Here is a 23,351-nt window from a genome sequence, read left to right as displayed (position 1 = left end):
GACTCAGTAGTATATCCTACTCTGAACTCTAAACATGTCTTTCCCCTGCTTGAAACAGACTTGTAACTGGTCTGAATTCTTACTCTCAAAAAACGGCACCAGCATACCTATTGCCATTCATACCTAGATTACTATAACTGTTCTATTTCCAGACTATCTTCTCAAATTCATCCTTTCCAAAACTATAAAAGTAATCCTTTTGCAGATGTCATATCTATGCTTCAAGTCCTTCAATAGTACCATCAATGACCTCATCTCTATCTATCCCTAATTTTTACTCTCACTTTTACCCCATGCTTCTACTATACCAAATTCTTCAACTCTCAGAACAGCCCTCATGCTCTCAGCTTTCATACCTTTTCACATGGTGAACTATACCTACTATCTTTCTTCAACTTCGCTAATACCTTTTTACTAGTTTTTCAAATAATTAGCCCAGTCACCCTGACATATCCTTCTTTAATTTCCTCAGCTATGTATAGCTGTGTTTCTCAACTGCTATTGCAACTAGTAACAGTTCTGTATCAACCCTATTGGTTTACTTGTGTATTTTCTGAACTACAATGTGGACAAAAATTCATTTATCTCACTTTAGCATTTTCACTGGATGAGCACATTATAAAAGCATAACAATGTAGACTGACTACAGAAATTTTGTGTTGTATCCTAAAATGTACATAGGAATATAGAAGAAAAACAAGTAAAATTCAGGCTGAATTAAAGTTACATTTTCAAAGATCGGAGGGAAAAAATTCACATCACTTCTGTCTAAGTGAAAATATGATTGGCAAAAATCAGCCAAGTAAAATCTTTTATTGGAAAGGGACGAATTCTTTCTAGAGCCTTCAGAGAGAGAATAACCCTGCTGACACCTTAATTTCTGCCCAGTGACACTGATTTCAAACTTCTGACTTCCGGAACTATGGGAAAATAAGTTTATGTTGTTTTAAGCCATCTATCTAGTCTGTGGTAATCTGTTAGACCAGTCATCAAAAACTAATATACTGAGTATGGTAGGTTCTCTAGGAAATAAATTAGAACCACTACATAAAAGCTGTTATGGACTTAATTGTGTCCCTATAAAATGCATATTGTGAAGCCCTAACACACAATGTGACTGTATATTTGAAGACAGGGCCTTTAAGGACATAACTGAGGTTCAAATGAGATCGTAAGTGTGGACCCTAATCCAGTATGACTGATGAATATTGAGAAAAAAATATCCTCAGCAAACCAAGTTCAACAGCACATTAAGAGAATTATATCATAACTAGAGGCCAGATGCACGAAATTTGTGCACAGTGGGGCGGGGGTCCCTTCAGCCCCCAATCTGGGACCTTTTGGGGGATGTCCAACTGCTGGTTTAGGCCCATTCACGGGGATCGGGCTTAAACTGGCAGTTGGACATTCCTCTCACAATCTGGGACCACTGGCTCCTAACTGCTCACCTGTCTGTCTGCCTGATTGCCCCTAACTGCCCCCCCCCCCCGCAAGCCTGATCACCCCTAACTGCCCCCCCTGCCGGCCTGGTCGCCCCCAACTGCTCCCCTCTACCGGCATGGTTGCCCCTAACTTCCCCCCCGTCTGCTGGCCTGATCACCCCTTATTGCCCCCCCCCCTGCTGGCCTGGTCAACCCCATCTCCCCCCTCCTTGCCAGCCTGGTCACCCCCAACAGCCCCTCTCTGCCAGCCTGATCGCCCATAACTGCCCCCCCTACTGGCTTGGTCGCCCCTCACTGCCCCCCCTGCTGGCATGGTTGCCCCCAACTGGCCCCCTGCCAGCCTGGTTGTCCCCAACTGCCCCCCCCTGCTGGCCTGGTCTTGGCCAACTGCCACCCCTGCCGGCCTGGTCACCCCACACAGCCTGCTGTTCAGTCATTCGGTCGTCCCTCACTAACCCCCCTGCTGGCCTTGTCGCCCCACACAGCCTGCTGTTCGGTCGTCCGTCCGGTTGTTTCGGTTGTGACGGCCCCGGGCTTTTTATATATTAGGATGATCAAGTTGGATTTATTCCTAGAAGGCAAGATGGCTCAACAAATAAAAATCAATCAATGTAATACACCATAACAGAATGAAGGACAGAAATCACAATAATCTCAGCTGATGCTGAAAAAGCATAACAGAGACAATCAACAAACTAAGAATAGAAGGAAACTACCTCAACATAATCAAAGCCATATGTGAAAAACCCACAGATAACATCATACTTAATTATGAAAGGCTGAAAATGTTTTCTCTAAGATCAAGAAGATCAGATGCCCACTTATACATACTACTTCTTTCCAACACAGTACTTAAAGTACTAGCCAGAGCAAATAAATCAGAAAAAGAAATAAAAGGCATCCAAATTGGAAAGGAAGAAACAAAATTATCTGTTTGCTGATAACATGGTCTTTTAGATAGAAAATTCTACAGATTTTTAAAAACAACTGTTAAAATCAGTAAATGATTAGCAAAATTGTGGGATATAAAATCAGCATATGAAAATGAGTTGTTTCTATATACTAAAAATGATCAAACTGAAAAACAAAATAATGAAAACAATCTCATTTAAAAAGCATAAGAAATAATATAATACTTGGGACAGACTTAACAAAGAAGGAAAAGACTTATACATGAAAAAAATTACAAAACATTACTAAAACAAATCAAAGAGACAAATAAATAGAGACATCCCATGTTCATGAACTGAAACATTGTAACAGTGTTAAAATGTCCATACTACCCAAAGTGATCTAAGGTTCAATGCAATCCCTACCAAAATCTTCTGCACATCAAAGGAAACAATCAACAGAGGAAAAAGGCAATCTACAGAAGTGGAGAATAATTTTTGCAAATCACATATTTGATAAGGGGTTAATATCCAAAATACAGAAAGAACATCTAACACCCAACATTAAAAAAAATATCAAAAAATGGGTAAAGGATTTGACTACACAAATATCCAAAATAGATATACAAATACCCAACAAGTATATGAAAAGATGTCCAAATTTCTTAATCATAAGAGAAACATAAATCAAAATCAAAATAAGAAATTATTTCACATCCAATAAGATGGCCACAATCCAAAGAACAGAAAATCACAATGTCGACAAGGATGCAGAGAATTGGAACTCTTGTACATTGTTGGTGGGAATGTAAATGGTGCAGACATTACCTTATGGAAGTTTCTCAAAAAATTAAAAATAGAATTACCATATGATCCTGCAATCCCAGTCTGGCTATGAATGCAAAAGAATTCAAAGTAGGATCTCCAAGATATTTACACACCCAAGCTCACTGCAGCATTATTCACAATAGCCAAGACATGGAAGCAACTTGAATGTCCACTGGCAGGTGAATGCATAAAGGAAATGTGGTATATACATACAATGGAATATTATGCACTGACCAGTGTGCTCAGTGGTTAGAGTGTCGGCCTGTACACCAAAGGGTCGTGGATTCAATTCCTGATCAAGGGCACGTGCCTGGGTTGTGTGTTCAATTTCCTGCCCCAGCTGGGTTGAGTGCAGAAGGCAACCAGTTGATATGTGCTTCTCACATCAATGTTTTTCTTTCTTTCTTTCTTTCTTTCTTTCTTTCTTTCTTTCTTTCTTTCTTTCTTTCTTTCTTTCTTTCTTTCTCTCTCTCGTTCTTTCTTTCTTTCTTTTTATTTTCTAAAGTTTTACATGTCTCCTTTTCTTCCAATTGACCCCAGCCCCACCCCCAGCCATTCCCACCCTGGGCAAGCCGCCACCGCCCCAGTGTTTGTGTCCATTGGTTATGCTAATAAGCATGCATACAAGTCCTTTGGTTGCTCTCTAACCACCCTCCCTCCCCTACCATTTGTCTCTGGATCTATTCTTACTAATCAAACTAGACGCCCGATGCACCAAGATTTGTGCATAATGGGCCTTCCTTACCCTGGCTGCCGGCACAGCCTTTGCTCCGAACCGGAACCACCTTTCTGACTTCGCTCTGCCCGGAGCCACCTTTTCTCCTTCCCACGCTGCCCAGAGGCCCGGAGTGGCTGGGGCAGTGAGAAACGCCTATGTTGTCACCATGGCGACAAAGCAAGCATCCTGACCGGCCACTGGGTGCCTGTGTATGCAAATTAACCCACCATCTTTGTTGGGTTAATTTGCATACTCACTCCTGATTGGCTGGTGGGTGTCGCGAAGGAACGATCAATTAGCATGTTACTCTTTTATTACATAGATTATGTTGATCATTATATCCCCACATATGAGTGAGATCATGTGATATTTATCTTTCTCCAACTAGCTTATTTCACTTAGCATAATGCTCTCCAGTTTCAGCCATGCTGTTGCAAATGGTAAAAGTTTCTTCTTTTTTATTGTGGCAGGGTATTCCATTGTGTAGATGTACCACAGTTTTTTAATCCACTCATCTGCTGATGGGCACTTAGGTTGTTTCCAAATCTTAGCTATTGTAAATTGAGCTGTTATGAACAGTGTTTCTGGTGATTGGTGTTTCTGGTTTCTTGGGATATAGTCCTAGAAGTGGGATCACTGGGTCAAATGGGAGTTCCATTTTTAACTTTTTGAGGAAACTCCATACTGTCTTCCACAGTGGCTGCACCAGTCTGCATTCCCACCAGCAGTGCAAGAGGGTTTCTTTTTCTCCACATCCTCGCCAGCACTTGTCATTTGTTGATTTGTTGATGATAGCCATTCTGACACGTGTGAGATGGTATCTCATTATTGTTTTGATTTGCATCTCTCGGGTTATTAGTGACTTTGAGAATGTTTTCATATGTCTCTGGGCCTTCTGTATGTCCTCTTTTTTTAAAAAAGTGTCTATTTAGATCCTTTGCCCATTTTTTCAATGTTTCTCTTTCTATCTTCTCTTCCCTTCCCTCCCTACCACTCTTTCTAAAAAATCAATGAAAAAAATATCCTCAGTTGAGGATTAACCAAAAAAAAAAAAAAAGAGAAGCAAATCCTGTTAACGTATTACATTACTAGAGGCCCGGTGCATGGATTCATGCACCGGTGGGGCCCCTCTGCCCTGCCTGCAGGAATCAGGCCAAAACTGGCTCTCTGACATCCCCCAAGGGGTCCTGGATTGCAAGAGGGCGGTTCTCAGGTGATGAACCCCGAAATCAGGCTCCCTTCTCTCTGGTTCTAGGTGCATCACCCAAGAACCACAGCTGCCAAGTCACCACAGCTCCACAATCCAGCATCTTCCCCTAGTGGTCAGTGCACATCACGGTTGGATGGTCACTTAGGCTTTTATATATATATAGATGGATGAACCTTGGGGACATTATATTAAGTGAAATAAGCCAATCACAAAAGGACAAATACTGTATGAATTCACTGACATAAATATCTAAAGTGGTCAAAAATCAGAGAAAAATAAAGTAGAAAGGAAAAAAATTAGTGTTTAATTTTTAATTAGTGGGTAAAAAGTTTCATCTTTGAAAGATAAAAAGTTCCAGAGACCTGTTTCACAACAATGTAAACATACTTACCACTGAACTGTACACTTAAAAATGGTTAATGTTATATATTTTACCACAATTTTAAAAATATCAAGAGGAGAAATTAATACAAGGGCAAGATAAAATAACAGGAATTGAGGTTGTCTCTACCTTAGAAACCAGAAACATATATGAAATGATAGTTTTCAGATATTAGACAGGCAACTACTGATGGGTTTATATAGATGTCAAATCTGTTCAAACTATACACTCTAAAATTTGTAATTTACTATGTAATTATACTTTAATAAATCTGTTTTTTAAAACCACAATATGAAAATATTAAACTAGAAGAAAAAATAAAGTCAAATTCTCAAATTAAGCAAGTTAGAATGATAATAATGAACACAAAAAAGAACACTCGTTTATAACCCAAAGAGTAAAGATACAAATGATCATCTTTCTACATCTGTAACTGGTACTACAATTACCCTACAACTGGCAATTCTATGCTTCCAAAATCCTATCAGACACATCCAATGAAACAAGTATAACTAGAGTCATCTGGATACTGAACAGATTGATGTATTTAATTTATATTTGCCCCAAGTTCAATTCTCAAGCACAATTCCTACTGAAATATAACAAAGCTCAACCTAGAACTAAATACACAGTAAAAATTAATTACACAGCTTGAGCCCCAAAGTCTATCTGCAAAAACAGCCTCAATTCTGCAGCACTCCTTATCCACTCATTTGGCAAGGAGGCTTCGCAGTTTCTCCCATCAAGAGGTGGAGTCTTTTTCCCCAAAGTTTAACTCTGGGCTTGACCTTATAAGGAAACCCAACCAGTAGAATAAAGCAGATGTCAGTTCGCCAGTTCTGAGCTAAGTCCCAGGAGACCATGCATACTTGTCCTCTTGGAACCCCGCCATCATGAGAACAAGCCCTCTCTAACCTACTGGAGGAGGAGAGGACAGTCAGATATACCATCCCAGGCCATCCTAAAGAACCCAGCCACAAGGGGCAGAGCCACCTTTCTGGTTGGCTACTGAATGTACACTCAAAAATGAGCCCAATGAAGATCAGAAATACTGCCTAGCTGGCTCATAGACTTACTGTTCTAATGTTGGTTTCAAACTACCAAGTTTTAAAGTAATTTGTTACACAGCAGTAGCTAACACAACAACTCTATCTTAAAGATACCATATTAAAATTATTCTTAGCCCTAGAGAGTTATTATTTGATTTATAGGTCGATGCTCAACCACTGAACCACACCAACTGGGCAAGGTAACATTCTTACTCAACTGTTAAAGTTGTGCCAATTCTAGGCCCCTGAATCAAGGCATGAGCAGGTGACACCCAGGCTGTTCAGAGGAGTACCTTTTATTTGTTTATGCATAGGAGTATGGTTCAAAGAGAGACATTTGGAATCCTTCTCAGGTTTTTTTCAAGCACTGGAAAAGGTACACTCTTCAGTGGAAATAACACCTACAAGAATGATATAAGTCAAGAGCACCCAGTGGCTGGCTATCTTTTTGCTACCTCATGAAGATAACATATTTAGGAATGAAGCCACCACATACAAAATCCAACCCAAGAAACAGAGACATTATCCTAATGATATCATATGCACCCACTGATCTAGGCACTCCTGAAATAATTTAATAGCAGAATAGGCAATATTTATCAATAGGCAATATTCCATCTACTGAGACATACTAGAGAATCTAAACAAAATATTAAAAATCATCAATTTGAAGACATCAAGGAGCTAATACAACAGTAAAGAATGACCAGGCAAAGATCCAAGACAAGATGGAAACCTACAGATATAAACCCAGTACCCACGGATGCTTTTGCCTTGGAGTTATTTGCCAATCCAGATGAGACAGCTGAGAAACTGATCATTACTTCTCACATTGTTGTAGAGCAAGGGGAACTAAAAGGGGAGTCCAAGGTTCAGTATGGTGGGAATCATACTAAATGCTTGAGTTGAGATCCCAAAGGACTTAACTCTAGTGAGTCAGAACTAAACAAGTCCTTGCATGTACTGCAGCCTTACCTGAAGACATCTAGATGGCCAAATTTTAAAAAATCCCAATCCTTAAAATTTAATTAAGATAACCCCAAACTGCTGGAGACCCCAGGTATGGCAAAAGCAAACAAAAACTATCTATGCAAAAAGATAGTATCACCATAGGACTCAAGAGTTTAGCGCAAAGAGTTTAGGCCTGGAAAAGCAGCTGAAAATTTAAATGGAGAGAGCATGGCAGCAAGAGAAGCAGAGGAGTGAAACAAAAATTCTCAGTATAAACTGCCCAAATCATTGGATGACTAATAAACTATGTATGCACAGGGAAGAACTAAAGACATTAAAAGCAGAAAAGTTGGCAAAGGCCAGAGGGGGGGAAAAAAACTACATTGAAAAATAGAGCTGTACTGAATTTGATGCTTTTTCAAAAGGGTACATTCCACAGCTGTGCACAATTAGGGCAGCAGATAGCTGAAGCCCTACAAGTCTGAAGTGTCAAAAGAAAGAACCCACACCCAGCAGAATAGTTGGTAATAAGAATCCCTAGAAACAAGAAAACCACAGAGAAAGATTCAAAATCTGACACTAAACTTCACCCAATAATTCTTAGAGGAACAGTAACAATCCAGAGTCACCAAAACATATTCACAATGTCCAGTTTTCAAACAAAAGTTACATGATATGCAAAACAAACAAACAAACAAACAAACAAACAAAAAAAACACAGAAAACTTGATTCATACTCAGAGGGGGAAAAAGCATCACTAGATATTGATTTTGAGTACCCTGGCTGTTGTAGTTAGCATATAAGGAGTTTAAAGCATTCTATCATTAAAATTAAAAGAAAACATTCTAAGTATTGGTAGAAACTCTATATAAAAAATAAAAAGCTTTTACATAAAATTTAAAATCACCATAAGGCAGAAGAAAGAACTGGGAAGCTTGACAAAGGGCAATAAAACTATCCAATCCAAAAAACAAAGTGAAATGACTGGAGAAAATTTAACAGCCTCGGAGACCAGTAGGACAATCTCAGGTAGTCCAATATAGATATAACACACTCAACATAGATACAGAATGAAAGAGGAGCAAAAAAAGGTACAAAATAATTTTTGTTGAAGAAGTAATAGTCAAAAGCATCCCAAACTTGGTAGATAACATTAACTTACAGATCCAAGAATCTTAACAAACCCAAGCAGAAAAAAACACAAAGAACCAGTTCTATATACATATCATATTCAAGCTGCTACAGGCCAAAGAGAAAACCTTGAGAGCCTCCAGAGAAGAGTTTACATATGGGAAATGATAATACAGGTAATGGCTGACTTATCAGAAAATAATGGAGGTGTTGGAACAACATCTTCTATATCTATCCTTCAAAAATAAAGGTGAAAAAAAAGGATATTTTTCGATAAACAAAAATCAGACTTCAGGCCATAGACAAAACAATGTTTTAAAAAAGGTGGGGGAAGGTGAGAATAAAAATATTCAATCCAAAAGATGGCAAGAAAGGTGAGAAAAAGAACACAAAGTCAGAATAAATAGAAAACACCTAAGATCAAATGTAAACATCAATACATCAGTAATTATATGAAATCTAAACAAACTTTATGCTATAATTAAAAGACAAGGAGTGTTAGATGGAATTGAAAGTAAAATGGTATGGTGTATACATCAAATAGCTCTAAAGCATAAATGCACAGAAAGATTTTAAATAAAAGTTTGGGGGAAAAAAGGAATCACAAACTCTAGTTATAATAGGGCTGGCACTGCTATGATATTATCAATCAATGTAGACTTCAAAGCAAAAAGCATTACCAGAGATAATGATAAAAGATTCAACTCATCAGAAACAAAGAACAATTCTAAATTTGTGTGCCCCAATATCATGGATTCATATATATTTGTAAAACAATTGATAGCAACACAGGAAAGACAAATCCATAATAGCAATAGAAAAAGTTAACAAACCTCTCTAAATTGAACATGCAGAAATTAAATTAGTAGGGATGTCGAAGTTTTTAGCATGGTTAACAAAACTGACTTAACAAATACATATAAATATTGCACCCAAAAAAACTGCAGAGTACACATTCTTTTCAAATACACACAAAATATTTACAACACCTGGCTAATAAAAACAAAAAAGTACAACCACATTTCAAAACAGGAAAATGAAAAATAAAAAAGATAAAAAACTATGAGGTAGCATTACACACCCTCTAGAATGGCTAAAAGTAAAATTAACAATACAAAGTGTTGGTAAAGATGAAGTGCAAAAAGAACTTTGTTTATGAGATTATAAACTGTTACAAACACTTTGGGGGAAAAATCTGAGTATGGCCGAAAATCTATCATAGATCCACTCTAACCACATTAGTATGTATTTACTGAATATAACTGTGCACTAGGAGACAGGTACAAGAAAATGCACAGCAGCATCCTATCTAATAAAAGAGTAATATGCAAATTGACCATCACTCCAACACACAAGATGGCCGCCCCCATGTGGTCAAAGATGTCTGCCCCCATGTGGACACAAGATGGCCGCCACAAGATGGCTGGCAGGGGAGAGCAGTTGTGGGCGATCAGGCCAGCAGGGGAGGGCAGTTAGGGGTGACCGGGACTGCAGGGGAGGGCAGTTGGGGGGGACCCAGGCCTGCAGGGGAGGGCAGTTGGGAGGGACCAGGCCTGTAAGGGAGGGCAGTTGGGGGTGATCAGGCCTTCAGGGGAGGGCAGTTAGGGGTGACCAGGCCGGCAGAGAAGGGCAGTTGGGAGGGACCAGTCCTGCAGGGGAGAGCAGTTGGGGGGGACCAGGCCTGCAGGAGAAGGCAGTTAGGGGTGACCAGGCCGGCAGAGGAGGGCAGTTGGGAGGGACCAGTCCTGCAGGGGAGGGCAGTTGGGGGGGATCAGGCCTGCAGGAGAAGGCAGTTAGGGGTGACCAGGCCTGCAGGGGAGGGTGTTGGGGGCAATCAGGCCAACAGGGGAGGGCAGTCAGAAGGGACCAGCCCTGCAGGGGAGGGCAGTTGTGGGGGGGGGACCAAGACTTCAGGGGAGGGCAGTTGGAGGGGACCAGGCCTGCAGGAGAGGGCAATTGGGAGCGATCAGGACAGCAGAGGAGGGCAGTTGGGAGGGACCAGGCCTGCAAGGGAGGGCAGTTGGGGGCAATCAGGCCTGCAGGGGAGGGCAGTTGGGGGGGACCAGGCCTGCAGGGGAGGGCAGTTAGGGGTTACTGGGCTAGCAGGGGAGGGAAGGTGGGGGCAATTGGGCCAGCAGCGGAGTAGTTAGGCGTCTATCAGGTTGGCAAGGGAGTGGTTAGGGGTTGATCAGGCTGGCAGGCAGAAGCGGTTAGGGGCAATCAGGCAGGCAGGCAAGTGAGCTATTGGGAGCCAGCAGTCCTCAATTGTAAGAGGACTGCCCTAAATGGGCAGTAGGACATCCCTCAATGGGTCCCAGATTGGAGAGGGTGCAGGCTGGGCTGAGGGACACACATTCCCCCCCACCCCTGGGAAAGAATTCCATGCACTGGGCCTCTAGTTATTCATAAAAGTGTTAACATCCCAAATTTCCATCAATAATAAATAAATAGTGGGATATTGAAATAACATAATGTATAGCAATGATAATGAATGAACTACAATAATATATGCAATAATAGAGATGAATCACAAAGAATGCTGGAAGTAGGATCCATTTATATAACTTTCATTAACAAGAAAAATATATACAGTTCAAAAATGTATTTTTAAATGGTAAAAATAGAAAGCAAAAAAAGGACTACTATAAAAGATAGGATGGTAGTTTCTACTAAGGAAGGAGGTGTGACTGGGAAGGGAAAGAGTGAGGGATCTGGCAAGGTTTTAATTCTTAATTAGGATGTGATTAAGCAGGTATGTACTTTTGAATACTTAAGTTGTATATTTTTCCATGCATTATTTGAATATTTTTCCCACAGTAAAAAATGTTTCAAAAGTAAAACTAAACATTTAAGGCTTGAATTTTATCCTAAGGCGCTGGCATTACAGTATTTTGTTTTGATTTTAAAGTTATATAAATGCATATTCTAAAAAGCAAATGAAGCTTATAATGCAAGATAGCACCCCGCCCCCCATTCTAAACAGTACTTCTGTAGCAGTATTTTAATTCTTCATTTTGGATCTGGTTGCTTCATTTTGGATCTAATATGTGAAAACTACTTAACTCTTATATCCTGCTGTAACTTCCCCAAATTATATAACTCCCCCACATGAGGATGGCTAACTGATTTTTTTCACAAAAGTGCAAAAGCAATTCAATGAACAAAGTCTTTTCAACATTTGGTTGCAGGAGCAACTGGCTATACATGGGGGGGGGGGGGGGGGGATTGTGACCTAAATCTCACACACTATATCAATATTAATTCAAAATAGATTATAAGTTTAAATGTAAATTGTAAAACTATTAACCTTGTAGAAGAGAAAAATCATTAGGATCTAGAGCTAGAAAAAGGGTTCTTTGAAACAACACCAAAAGGATGATCCAGAAAAGAAAATATTTGACAAGATTTCATCAAATAAAAATCTTTTACTCTGTGAAAGACACTGTTAAGAGGCTTAATAAGTGACAGATTTGAAAAAATATTTGCAAACTACATACTTAACAGTAAGACATCAGCAAAAATAGCAAAATAAGAACATTCAAAAATCATTTCCTTCATTAAACCAACAACTGGCAAAAACAGTCAACTTTTCCAAACTCTAAAAATTAACCAAAGGCTTGCAGCAACCTGGGAAGAATTTATTAAGAAAGATGGCTAAATCTTGATAAGACCAGCAAACTTTGTGGCATATTATTTTGCCCTATTCCCATCCTCCCACCCCAGATCCACAATAATTTTGAAAGCCAACATCTGACCTCCAGCATGCTGGGTGGCTTCCTGCAGTGTTCCCAACTGATGCTCTCTTTTTCACTGCCTGACAGCCATCGTGAGTTGAATGCATGCTCCTGTCCTCGGAAGCGCTTGTCCCTGTAGGTTCTTCCCTACTGTCACAGCATTCCCACCTGGCTGAAGTTCCCATCTTAGGACATGAAGGAGTAGATGTACAAACTGGCAAAGAAGGACCTGCCTCCCTCACAAATCTGTGTGATATTGACTCACATGGTGTTGCACAAGTATGTTTTGTGACAGGCAATAAAATCTTGAGAATTCTTAAGTCCAAAGGACTTGCTCCTGATCTTCCTTAGGATCTCTACCATTTAAGAAAGCTGTTGCTGTTCAAAGCATCTTGAGAGGAACAGAAACGTTAAGGATACTAAATTCCATCTGATTCTGATAGAGAGCCATATTCACTGGTTGGGGCTTGATATTATAAGACCAAACGAGTTCTCCCTTCTCAACTGGAAATACGAGTCATCCATAGCCTTTGCCCTGATTGCATAAAATGTCTATGTACTCAAGCAATAAAATCATTGTTTAACTAGGGAAAAAGCCAACATTCCATAAGCCTCATGAAAACCAGTAGCCTAGCAGCCACCTAAGATGGGCAGAAGAGGGTGAGAGCTCTTTCACTACCGCATTCCCCAAGTATTGTCATTATTTGACAAATTTAGTGGTATCCTGGAAGACCCAACTCTCAAATCTATCCTAATTCAACCTGACACAGAGCTCAGTCAGTGCATAAAGTATGACAAAAACAATCAGAGGCAATTGTTTAATATTGTGGCTGACCAAGGCAGTGGATAACAGTTGAGGCAAACAATAAGCTAACCAAAAAACATAAAAACTGAGGACTTAGAAAAGCTCCAATATATACTTAAAAATCTAGATGGTCACACATAGCACAGGGCTCTGCACATGTCCAGGGCTGTACACATGCTCAGGAAAGACCTACAAAGGCCCTAAGTGCTTGCCTCTGGCTAACCTGGAAGTTCTACACAAGCAGGAAGTAAAGAGTAAGGCAAGTTACAAACTTCCTGGCTGAGTGCTGAAGTTGTACCCCAACAAAGACTGGGAGACTTACTGGTGGTCCCACGCATTTAAGGAAACCTCTGTCCAATAATTAGCTGACCACTAAGTTAATTGAGTAGAGACACTGTAGGGCCACACACAACAAAGAATATAGATTTACAGAATTCAGAAAAAAAACACTAAACAAACAACAACAAACTAACAATGACAAACACTGGGGAGTGGTGAATATCTGATTGTCAGGCCTGCCACATTATTTCATATGTATAGTTTTCGATAAAATAAAGAAGACATTTTTTAAAAAGTATGGCTCATACTCAAGTAAAAAAAACTGTCAATAGGAACTGTCCCTGAGGAAACCCAAACATTGAACTCACTAGACAAAGTTTTAAAATCAGCTATTTTATACATATTCAAAGAACTAAAGGAAATTCATGTCTAAAGAACGAAAGAAAAGTATGAGATTAATGTCTAACAAGTAGAAAATACCAATAAAGAGAAATCATGGGAAAAAAAAATTCTGGAGTTGAAAAGTACAATAACTAAAATGAAAAATTCACTTCAAGGTTTCAGCAGCAGATCTGAACCAGCAAGAGAAAGAATCAGAAAAGTTGAAGATAGGTCAATTGAGATTATCCACTGAGAAACAGAAAAAGAAAAAAAAAAACAGATGGAAAAAACAAAAGGTACCTTAAGGACTCCACTAAACATATCAAAACATACACATAATGGGAGAGAGAGAGAAAAAAAGTTGAATAAATAACTAAAAATTCCCCCAAATTTAATGAAAAACAATCATCTAAACACCAAAAAACTCAAGAAACTACAAGGAGGATAAACTCAAAGAGACCCACACCTAGACATACCATAATCAACTGTAAAAAAGAAAAGGAGAAGCCTGAAAGAAGCCAAAGATAAAGAACTTGTCACATGTAGAGATCCTAAATATAATTAAATTAATTTCTCATCACAAACCATGGGGGCCAGAAGGCAATGGGAAGACATATTCAAAGTACGGGGCGGGGGGGGGGGGGGGGGGGAGGGCAGGGGGGAGATACAACTGTCAACCAAGAATCTGTAACTACTTTTCAAAAATAAAAGAAAAAGTAAAACATTCACAGAGAAACAAAAATAAGCAAAATAAGGTAATTGATTGCCAGCAGACCTGATATATAAGAAATACACAAGAGTGTCCCTTCAACATGGCTGAAATAAAAAAACACTAGATAGTAACTCATCTCCACTTGAAAAAATAAAGAGCATGGTAAAGGTAACCACATAGGTATATATAAAAGACAGTATAATTTTTAAATTTGTGACTTTTTTACTCCTATTGACTTAAAAGATATATAAAAATGTAATTTCCATGACAAAAATAACAATAGAAGAAGGGGTGGAACTATGTAGGAGGAAAATTTTTGTATATTATTGAAATTATGTTAATATTAATCTGAATTTGACTGAAATAAAGTTATTAATTGTAATTCCCAGGTCAACCTCTATAAAATGAAAAACATAAATAGTGAAAAAACCAACAAGGGATTTCAATGGTATTAGAAAATAAGCTATTCAGGACAAAAAAAACAAACAAACAAAAATGCAATAGTACATGAACATAGAGGAGCAACAACAGGAAAAAAAATTATTTAAATATAAAAAAAAAAAAAAGCAAAAGGACAGACAATAAATCCTACCTTATCAGTAATTACATTAAATGCAAATTAATTGGGCATTCCAATAAAAAAACAGAGACTGGCAAAATCAGTTAAAAAACAACACAATTCAACTACATGCTGTCTTTAAGAGACACTTCAGATACAAATAAATTGAAAGCAAAAGGATGGAAAAAGATATATCATGCAAACAATAATCAAAAGAGAGCTGGTGCCCCAGCTGGTGTTTCTCAGTGTCAGCCCTGAGAATTGTGGGTTCAATTCCTGGTCAAGGGCATGTATCTGGGTTGTGGGCTCTCTCCCTGCCCCCAGTCAGGGCACAAACAGGAGGCAGCCAGTAGATATGTCTCTCTTGCATCGATGTCATTCATTCTCTCTCTCTCTCTCTCTCTCTCTCTCTCTCTCTCTCTCTCTCTCCCTTCCCCCCCCCCACCCTCTCTTCCTCACTCCCTCCCTCTCTCTCTGAAAAAAGGCAGTAGAAAAAATACCCTCAGGTGAGGATTCACACAAAAAAGAGAGAGATAGAGAGAGCTGGAGTAGCCATACTCTACCAGACACAACAGACATTAAGAAAAAGTTGTTATTAGAGACAAAAAAAGGGGTATTTTATAATAAAAGGATCAATCCATCAAAAATTTTATTTCAACTATAAACATGTATACCTAAGAACAAATATATATGAAGTTGAAACTTACAGAATTGAAAAAGAGAAACTGAAAACAGATCAAAACAAACAAAAATAATTGGAGTCTTTACACCTCACTTTCAATAATGGATACAACCAGACAGAAAACCGACAAGGAAATAGAAGACTTGAACATTAAACTAACAGCACTTAACAGACAATATATAGGGGTGGGCAAAAATAGGCTTATAGTTGTACATGAAACAAGAGTTTATTCTTGCATTATTTATTTGTTAATTATTGTATTATTTTCCATACAAACAACAGTAACCCTATTTTTGCCCATCCCTGTACAGAACACTCTACAGCAGAACACACTTTCTTCTCAAGTGCACATTCTCCAGTATAGACCATATGTTAAGCTATAAAACAAACTTCAATAAACTTTAAATTAAATTAAATTAAATCATACAAAGTATGTTCTTCAAACACAATGTAATGGAACTAGAAATGACAAGAAAATCTGGGAAGTTAACAAATATGTGGACATTAAGCAACGAAGTCCTAAATAACCAATACATCAAAGGAAAAAAATATGAGACATGAATGCTGAATTATAAAATATGTTGAGATAAAAACATAATACACCAAAATTTGTGGGATGAAATGAAAGCAGTGTTTAAAGGGAAATTTATAGCTATATATACCTACATTTTAAAAATCTCAAATCAATAACCTAACCTTACACCCTAAGAAACCAGAAAAAAAGAGCAAACTAAACCGGAAGTAGAGGGAGGAAATTAAGAATTATAACAGGTCTTTTACCTCCTTAGTTAAGTTTATTCCTAGGTATCTTAATTTTTTTTGGTGCAATGATAAACGGGATTTTTTTTTTCATTTCGCTTTCTGTGAGTTCATTATTGGTGTATAAAAAGGCCATAGATTTCTGAGTGTTAATTTTGTATCCTGCTACATTGTCAAATTCATTTATTAGGTCTAGTAGTTTGTTGATGGAGTCTTTAGAGTTTTTTATGTACAATATCATGTCATCTGCAAATAAGGGCAGTTTTACTTCTTCTTTTACAATTTGGATGCCTTTTATTTGTTCTTCTTGTCTAATCACTATGGCTAGCACTTCCAGTACTATATCCAACAGGAGTGGTGAAAGCAGGCATCCCTGTCTTGTTCCTGTTCTTAGGTGAAATGAGTTTAGTTTTTGCCCATTGAGTAAGATGTTGGCTGTGGGTTTGTCATATAAGGCTTTTATTATGTTGAGGTATGATCCCTCTATGCCCACTTTGCTGAGTTTTTATCAAGAAAGGGTGTTGGATTTTCTCAAATGCTTTTTCTGCATTGATTGATATGATTATGTGATTGTTGTCTCAATTTGTTTATGTGATGTATCACATTTATTGATTTGCGGATATTGTACCATCCTTGCATCCCCAGAATAAATCCCACTTGGTCATGATGTATGATCTTTCTAATGTAATGCTGAATTTGATTTGCTAGAATTTTGTTGAGGATTTTAGCATCTATGTTCATCAAGTATATTTGGCCTGTAGTTCTCTTTTTTTGTGGTGTCTTTATCCGGTTTTGGGATTAAGGTAATGTTGGCTTCATAGAAAGAGCTTAGAAGTGTGCCTTCCTCTTGAACCATCAACAAAACAACAAGAAAGCCTATTGCATGGGAGAACATATTTCCCAATGATATTTCCGATAAGAATTTGATCTCCAAAATTTACAACTTAACAACTTAACAAAACGAAGATAACCCAATCAAAAAATGGGCAAAGGATCTAAATAGATACTTTTTGAAAGAGGACATACAGAAGGCCCAGAGACATATGAAAACATGCTCAAAGTCACTAATCATCCAAGAGATGCAAATCAAAACAACAAAGAGATACCATCTCACACCTATCAGAATGGCTATCATCAACAAATCAACAAATGACAAGTGCTGGCAAGGATGTGGAGAAAAAGGAACTCTCCCGCACTGCTGGTGGGAATGCAGACTGGTGCAGCCACTGTGGAAGACAGTATGGAGTTTCCTCAAAAAATTAAAAATGGAACTCCCATTTGATCCAATAATCCCACTTCTAGGACTATATCCCAAGAAACCAGAAACACCAATCAGAAAGGATATATGCACTCCTATGTTCATAGCAGCACAGTTTACAATAGCTAAGATTTGGAAACAACCTAAGTGCCCATCAGCAGATGAGTGGATTAAAAAACTGTGGTATATCTACACAATGGAGTACTATGCCACTATAAAAAAAAAGGGAACTTTTACCATTTGCAACAGCATGGATGGAACTGAAGAGCATTATGCTAAGTGAAATAAGCCAATCGGAGAAAGATAAATATCACATGATCTCACTCACACATGGGATATAATGATCAACATAATTTGATGAACAAGAATAGATCCAGAGACAAATGGCGGGGGGGGAGGGGGGGTTAGAGAGCAACCAAAGGACTTGTATGCATGCATATTAGCATAACCAATGGACACAGACACTGGGACAGTGGGGGCTTGCCTGAGGTGGGAATGGCTGTGGGGGGGGGGGTGTCAATTGGGGACAAAAGAGACATATGTAAAACTTTAGACAATTAAAAAAATTATAAAATAAAGAATATAACAGAAATAAATGAAACAGAGTTTTAAAATAGCAACAAAACTGACATTCTGTCAGGCTGACCATAAGAAAATGAAGACGAATAATTACAATCAAGAATGAAAAGGAGGTGATTACTACTGACTTTATAATAAAAAGAGAAAGTATATTGCCAAAACCGGTTTGGCTCAGTGGATAGAGCATCGGCCTGCGGACTGAAAGGTCCTGGGTTCGATTCCGGTCAAGGGCATGTACCTTGGTTGCGGGCACATCCCCAGTGGGGGTTGTGCAAGAGGCAGCTGATTGATGTTTCTCTATCGTCGATGTTTCTAGCTCTCTATCCCTCTCTCTTCCTCGCTGTAAAAAATCAATAAAATATATTTTTAAAAAATAGGAAGTATTATAAGGGAACACAATTAATAAATTAAATAACCTAATGGAATAGACAAATTCCCAGAAAAACACTTCCAAAACTGATCAACATATAGAAAATCTGAATACATTTATCCCAGAAGGTTGCCCAGAACCAGAGGGCTTTTCTGATGAAATGTACCTTTAAACCAAATGTTTATAGAAGAATTGACACCAATCTTCCCCAATCTCCTCAAAAAAAAAAAAAAAAAAAAAAACAGAAAAAGATGGCACCACTTCCTAACTCATTTTTATGAGCCCTTTATTACCTTCATAACAAAACCAGACAAAGACATCACAGGAAAACTACAGATAACAATCCCCTCCATTTTGTGTATGTCTGTCTAGATCCCTTTCTACATCCCTTTGTCTTCCTGTCCCAATCTGAACTGATTACTCTTCAGATCCACTTGCACAGACATCCTATCATCTCCCTTCACCATAACCCTAGGTAATCATTTCTCTCCTGTATTGATCCTATCTCTTTTTTGGTTACTCCAACATTTTGATGCAATCCGTGTCCTCTAGCAACTTCCTTACAGTACACTTGAGGTAGTCTAATAACCTCATGTTTCATGATTATAGCCTACTCCCTTCAGGATTTTGAAGGCTTTATTCCACTACTGATTACTTACTGAGGTTAGTGATTCCTAATCTCACACACACACACACACACACACACACACACACACACAGAGTGGCCATGACCACCCCATCAGTACTTCGTTGGGCCACCTTTTTTGCCTTCAATACTGTGGCGATTCTTCTTCGCATTGACACCACAAGATGTTGAAAGGTGATGCGAGGAATCTGACACCATGCCTGATGAAGAGCACTGTCCAGTTCTGTGAGATTTGATGGTTGTGGAACCAGCTGCCTGATGGCTCTTTTAACTTCGTCCCACAAATGCTCAATTGGATTGAGATCTGGTGATTGTGGAGGCCACCTAAGCAAGGTAAGGTCTCCCTCGTGTTCTTGATACCACTCCTGCACAATATGAGCATCGTCGCATGGCGCATTGTCTTGTTGGAAGAAGCCATCTCCATTGGGATACGCCATCAACATGATAGGATGAACTTGATCAGCAACGATAGTTACGTATGTTGTGCTATTCAGACGTTGTTCCACAAGAATTAAAGGGCCCAGATCATGCCAGGAAAACATGCCCCAAACCATAACACTGCCCCCACCAGCTTGAAAGGTTGTACTCATGTATGTGGGGCGCATGCTTTCATGCTGTTTCTGCCAAATTCTCACTCTGCCATCTGCATGATGCAACTGGAAACGTGATTCATCGGACCACATGACTTTTTTTCCAATGCTCGACTGTCCAATCCTTGTGTTCCTGTGCGAATTGGAGACGTTTTATCTTGGTAACTGCAGACAGCAAAGGTGTTCTAACTGGCCTTCAGCTTCCATATCCCATACGATGCAGTGTACAGCTAATTTGCCTACAAACGTCAGGTGGTCATAATAATCTGGCCACTGTGTGTGGGTGTGGGTGTGTGTGTGTGTGTGTGTGTATGTATACACACATACACACATACTAAAGACCTGGGCACAAAATTCATGCACAGGGGTGGGGTCTCCTCAGCCCAGCCTGCACCACCTCCAATCAGGGACCCTCAGGATATGTCCCAAGGATCAGGCCTAAACTGGCAGTCAGACATCCCTCTAACAATCCAGAACCGCTGGTTCCTAACCGCCTCTGCCTGCCGCTTGGTTGCCCCCAACTGCCCACCCCCCCTGCTGGCCTGGTCACCCCACACAGCCTGCTATTCAGTCATTTGGTTGTCCCTCACTAACCTTCCTACCAGCCTGGTTGTCCCACACAGCCTGCTGTTCAGTCATCTTGGTCATCCCTCACTAACGCCCCTGCTGGCCTGGTTGCCCCACACAGCCTGCTGTTCAAGTGGTTCGTCTAGTCATTTAGGTCATGACAGTCCCTGGCTTTTTCTATATTAGGGTGTGTGTGTGTGTATGTGTGTGTGTGCACGCGTGTGTCTATTTATGATTGATTATAGCGAGGGAGAAAATCACTGATTGGCTGCCTCTTGCACACCCCCTCCTGAAGATTTAGTCCACAACCCAGGCACGTGCCCTTGAATGGAATTTAACCCAGGACCCTTTAGTCTGCAGGCCAATACTCTATCCACTGAGCCAAGCCAGGCAGAGCCCTAATCTCTTTTATATGCTCTATATCCAAAAGTTTTTAGAATTTTCCCTTTATTTCTGGTGTCTGAAATTTCACCATGATATATGGGAATCAGTGACCATCTGGTTCCTGGATTGATGTTCAACCCCCAAGTCACACCTAGCCGGGCTGGTTCCATTATTCTTTTTTTTTTTTTTAACATGACATCCTTTTTTTTTTTAATTAATCTTTATTGTTGAGATTATTACAGATGTCCCCCTTTTTTCCTCCCATAGCTCCCCTCCACCCAATTCCCACCCCATCCCAGGCCCTTGCCACCCTATTGTCTGTGTACATAGGTAATGCATACAAGCATATAAGATCTTTGTCTAATCTCCTCATATCCCCCGACCCCCTTCCCTCTGAGAATTGTCTGTTTCATTTCCATGTCCCTGATTCTATTCCATTCACCAGTTTATTCTGTTCCTCAAGATTTTATATTCATTTGATTTTTAGATTCACTTGTTGATATGTATTTGTTGTCACTTCGTTCAAATTTTTTTTAACTTTACATTTTTCTTCTTAAAAAATACCTTTCAGCATTTCATATAATACTGGTTTGGTGGTGGTGAACTCCTATAGCTTTTTTTTGTCTATGAAGCTCTTTATTCGACCTTCAATTCTAAATGATAGCTTTGCTAAGTAGAGTATGCTTGGTTGTAGGTTCTTGCTATTCATCACTTTAAATATTTCTTGCCACTAACTTCTGGCCTGCATAACTTATGTTGAGACATCAGCAGACAGTCATATGGGTACTCCCTTGTAGGTAACTTTTTCTCTAGCTGCTTTTAACCTTTTGCACTCGGATGTCGAGTGTGACTCGACACGGTTAGCATTAGAATAAAGGAATCAAGAAAAAAGCAAGCAAGTGCAAAGGGTTAATATTCTCTCTCTCTTTTGCACTTGGCATTTTAATTATGATGTGTCTTGGTGTGGTCCTCTTTGGATTCTTGTTTGGGGTTCTCTGTGCTTCCTGGACTTGAAAGTCTATTTCTTTCACCAGGTATGGTCAGTTTTCTATAATTATTTCTTCAAATAGGTTTTCAGTATCTTGCTTTCTCTATTCTTGTGGCACCCCCATAATTCGGATGTTGGTATGCTTGAAGTTGTCCCAGAGGATCCTTACACTACCTTCATTTTTTTAAATTCTGTTTTCTTTATGCTCTTCTGGTTGGGTGTTTTTTTGCTTCCTTGTATTTCAAATCATTGATTTGATTCTTGGGATCCTCTAATCCAGTGGTCGGCAAACCACGGCTCGCGAGCCACATGCGGCTCTTTGGCCCCTTGAGTGTTCTAATGCCACTTTTTCAAAATAGACTCGCCCAGGCCGAAAACGAACTTCTGCGCATGGGCCACAAAGTTTCAATCGCACTGTACGTGCGCGCCCGCACATGGTATTTTGTGGAAGAGCCACACTCAAGGGGCCAAAGAGCCGCATGTGGCTCGCGAGCCGCGGTTTGCCGACCACTGCTCTAATCTATTGCTGAATCCTTGTATATTATTCTTTATTTCAGTCAGTGTGTGCTTAATTTCTGACTGGTCCTTTTCAATTTTTTTTATTCTCACTAAGATCCTTGAAAGTCTAAGTTCCTCAGGGGTTTCTAGAAGATTTTTTAGTAACCTTATAACCATGGTATTGAACTCTATATCCAGTAGTTTGCTTTCTTCCACTTCTTTCATTGTCACGTTTCTTTGTCTCCGCATTTTGGTTGCTTCCCTGTATTTGTTTCTATGAAATGGGTAGCTGTGAAGTCTCCTTGAGTTGAGAGTGTCCTTGTGTAGTAGGTGTCCTATAGAGCCCAGTGGCTCAGCCTCCCCAATCACCTGAAGTGGACACTCTTGGTGCACCCCTTTGTGGGCTGTGTGCACAGTTTTGTTGTAGTTGAGCCTTGATTGCTATTGAAGTCACTGGGATGGAATTGACCTCCAGGCCAATTGGATGTGGGGTGTAGCTGCAACTACAGTGGGAGAACTGCTGTGCATGACACACCCTTATGGAGGACTTGCTTCAGTGGGGCTTTGGTGCTGAGTCTGCCCCTTGAGTGTGTCACTTATGGAAGTGAAGAGTTATAATCTTGTACGGTTTCACACTGACCACTGGTACACTGGCTCTTGGGTCTCCAGGGAGGTGCAAAGTGAGCCACTGCCTGAGGCCACCCAGCAGGAGCTACAGAGATCTGCAGATTCCTCCTCTTTGTATTGGGTTTGTTAGTGCCCAGACAAGGCCCAGCTGTGAAGCAAGGCAGGTGGGGCTGGGATTTTTGTGCCTTTTATTGATAGGTTTGCAGCTCCCTGACCCAGCTGCAGCTTGTCTGACAGGGTTTTGGCCTGAGAAAAGACAGACTATTCATATGCAAGAGCTGCTGCGCACAGCTTGGTGGGGGGTGTCAATGGGGTAGGGCCCTGCACTGAG

At 39.7% G+C, this 23,351-nt stretch overlaps 1 protein-coding gene and 1 pseudogene across 2 annotated transcripts in view; one reads left to right on the top strand and one right to left on the bottom strand.

The window, feature by feature from the left end:
• ZNF644 (zinc finger protein 644) overlaps window positions 1-23,351 on the bottom strand; it is a 136,138-nt gene that overhangs the window by 92,489 nt on the left and 20,298 nt on the right.
• LOC307102838 (high mobility group protein B1-like) overlaps window positions 7,222-23,351 on the top strand; it is a 29,737-nt pseudogene continuing 13,607 nt past the window's right edge. Inside the window, exon 1 of the transcript in view lies at window positions 7,222-7,399. The product of the transcript in view is annotated as a high mobility group protein B1-like (transcript). The remainder of the gene's footprint in view (window positions 7,400-23,351) is intronic.

Source organism: Cnephaeus nilssonii (genome assembly GCF_951640355.1).
Source record: "Cnephaeus nilssonii genome assembly, chromosome: 7".
Classification (NCBI taxonomy): domain Eukaryota; kingdom Metazoa; phylum Chordata; class Mammalia; order Chiroptera; family Vespertilionidae; genus Cnephaeus; species Cnephaeus nilssonii.
The sequence above is the reverse complement of the archived record's forward strand: the minus strand, read 5'-3'. Positions and strand labels throughout refer to the sequence as shown.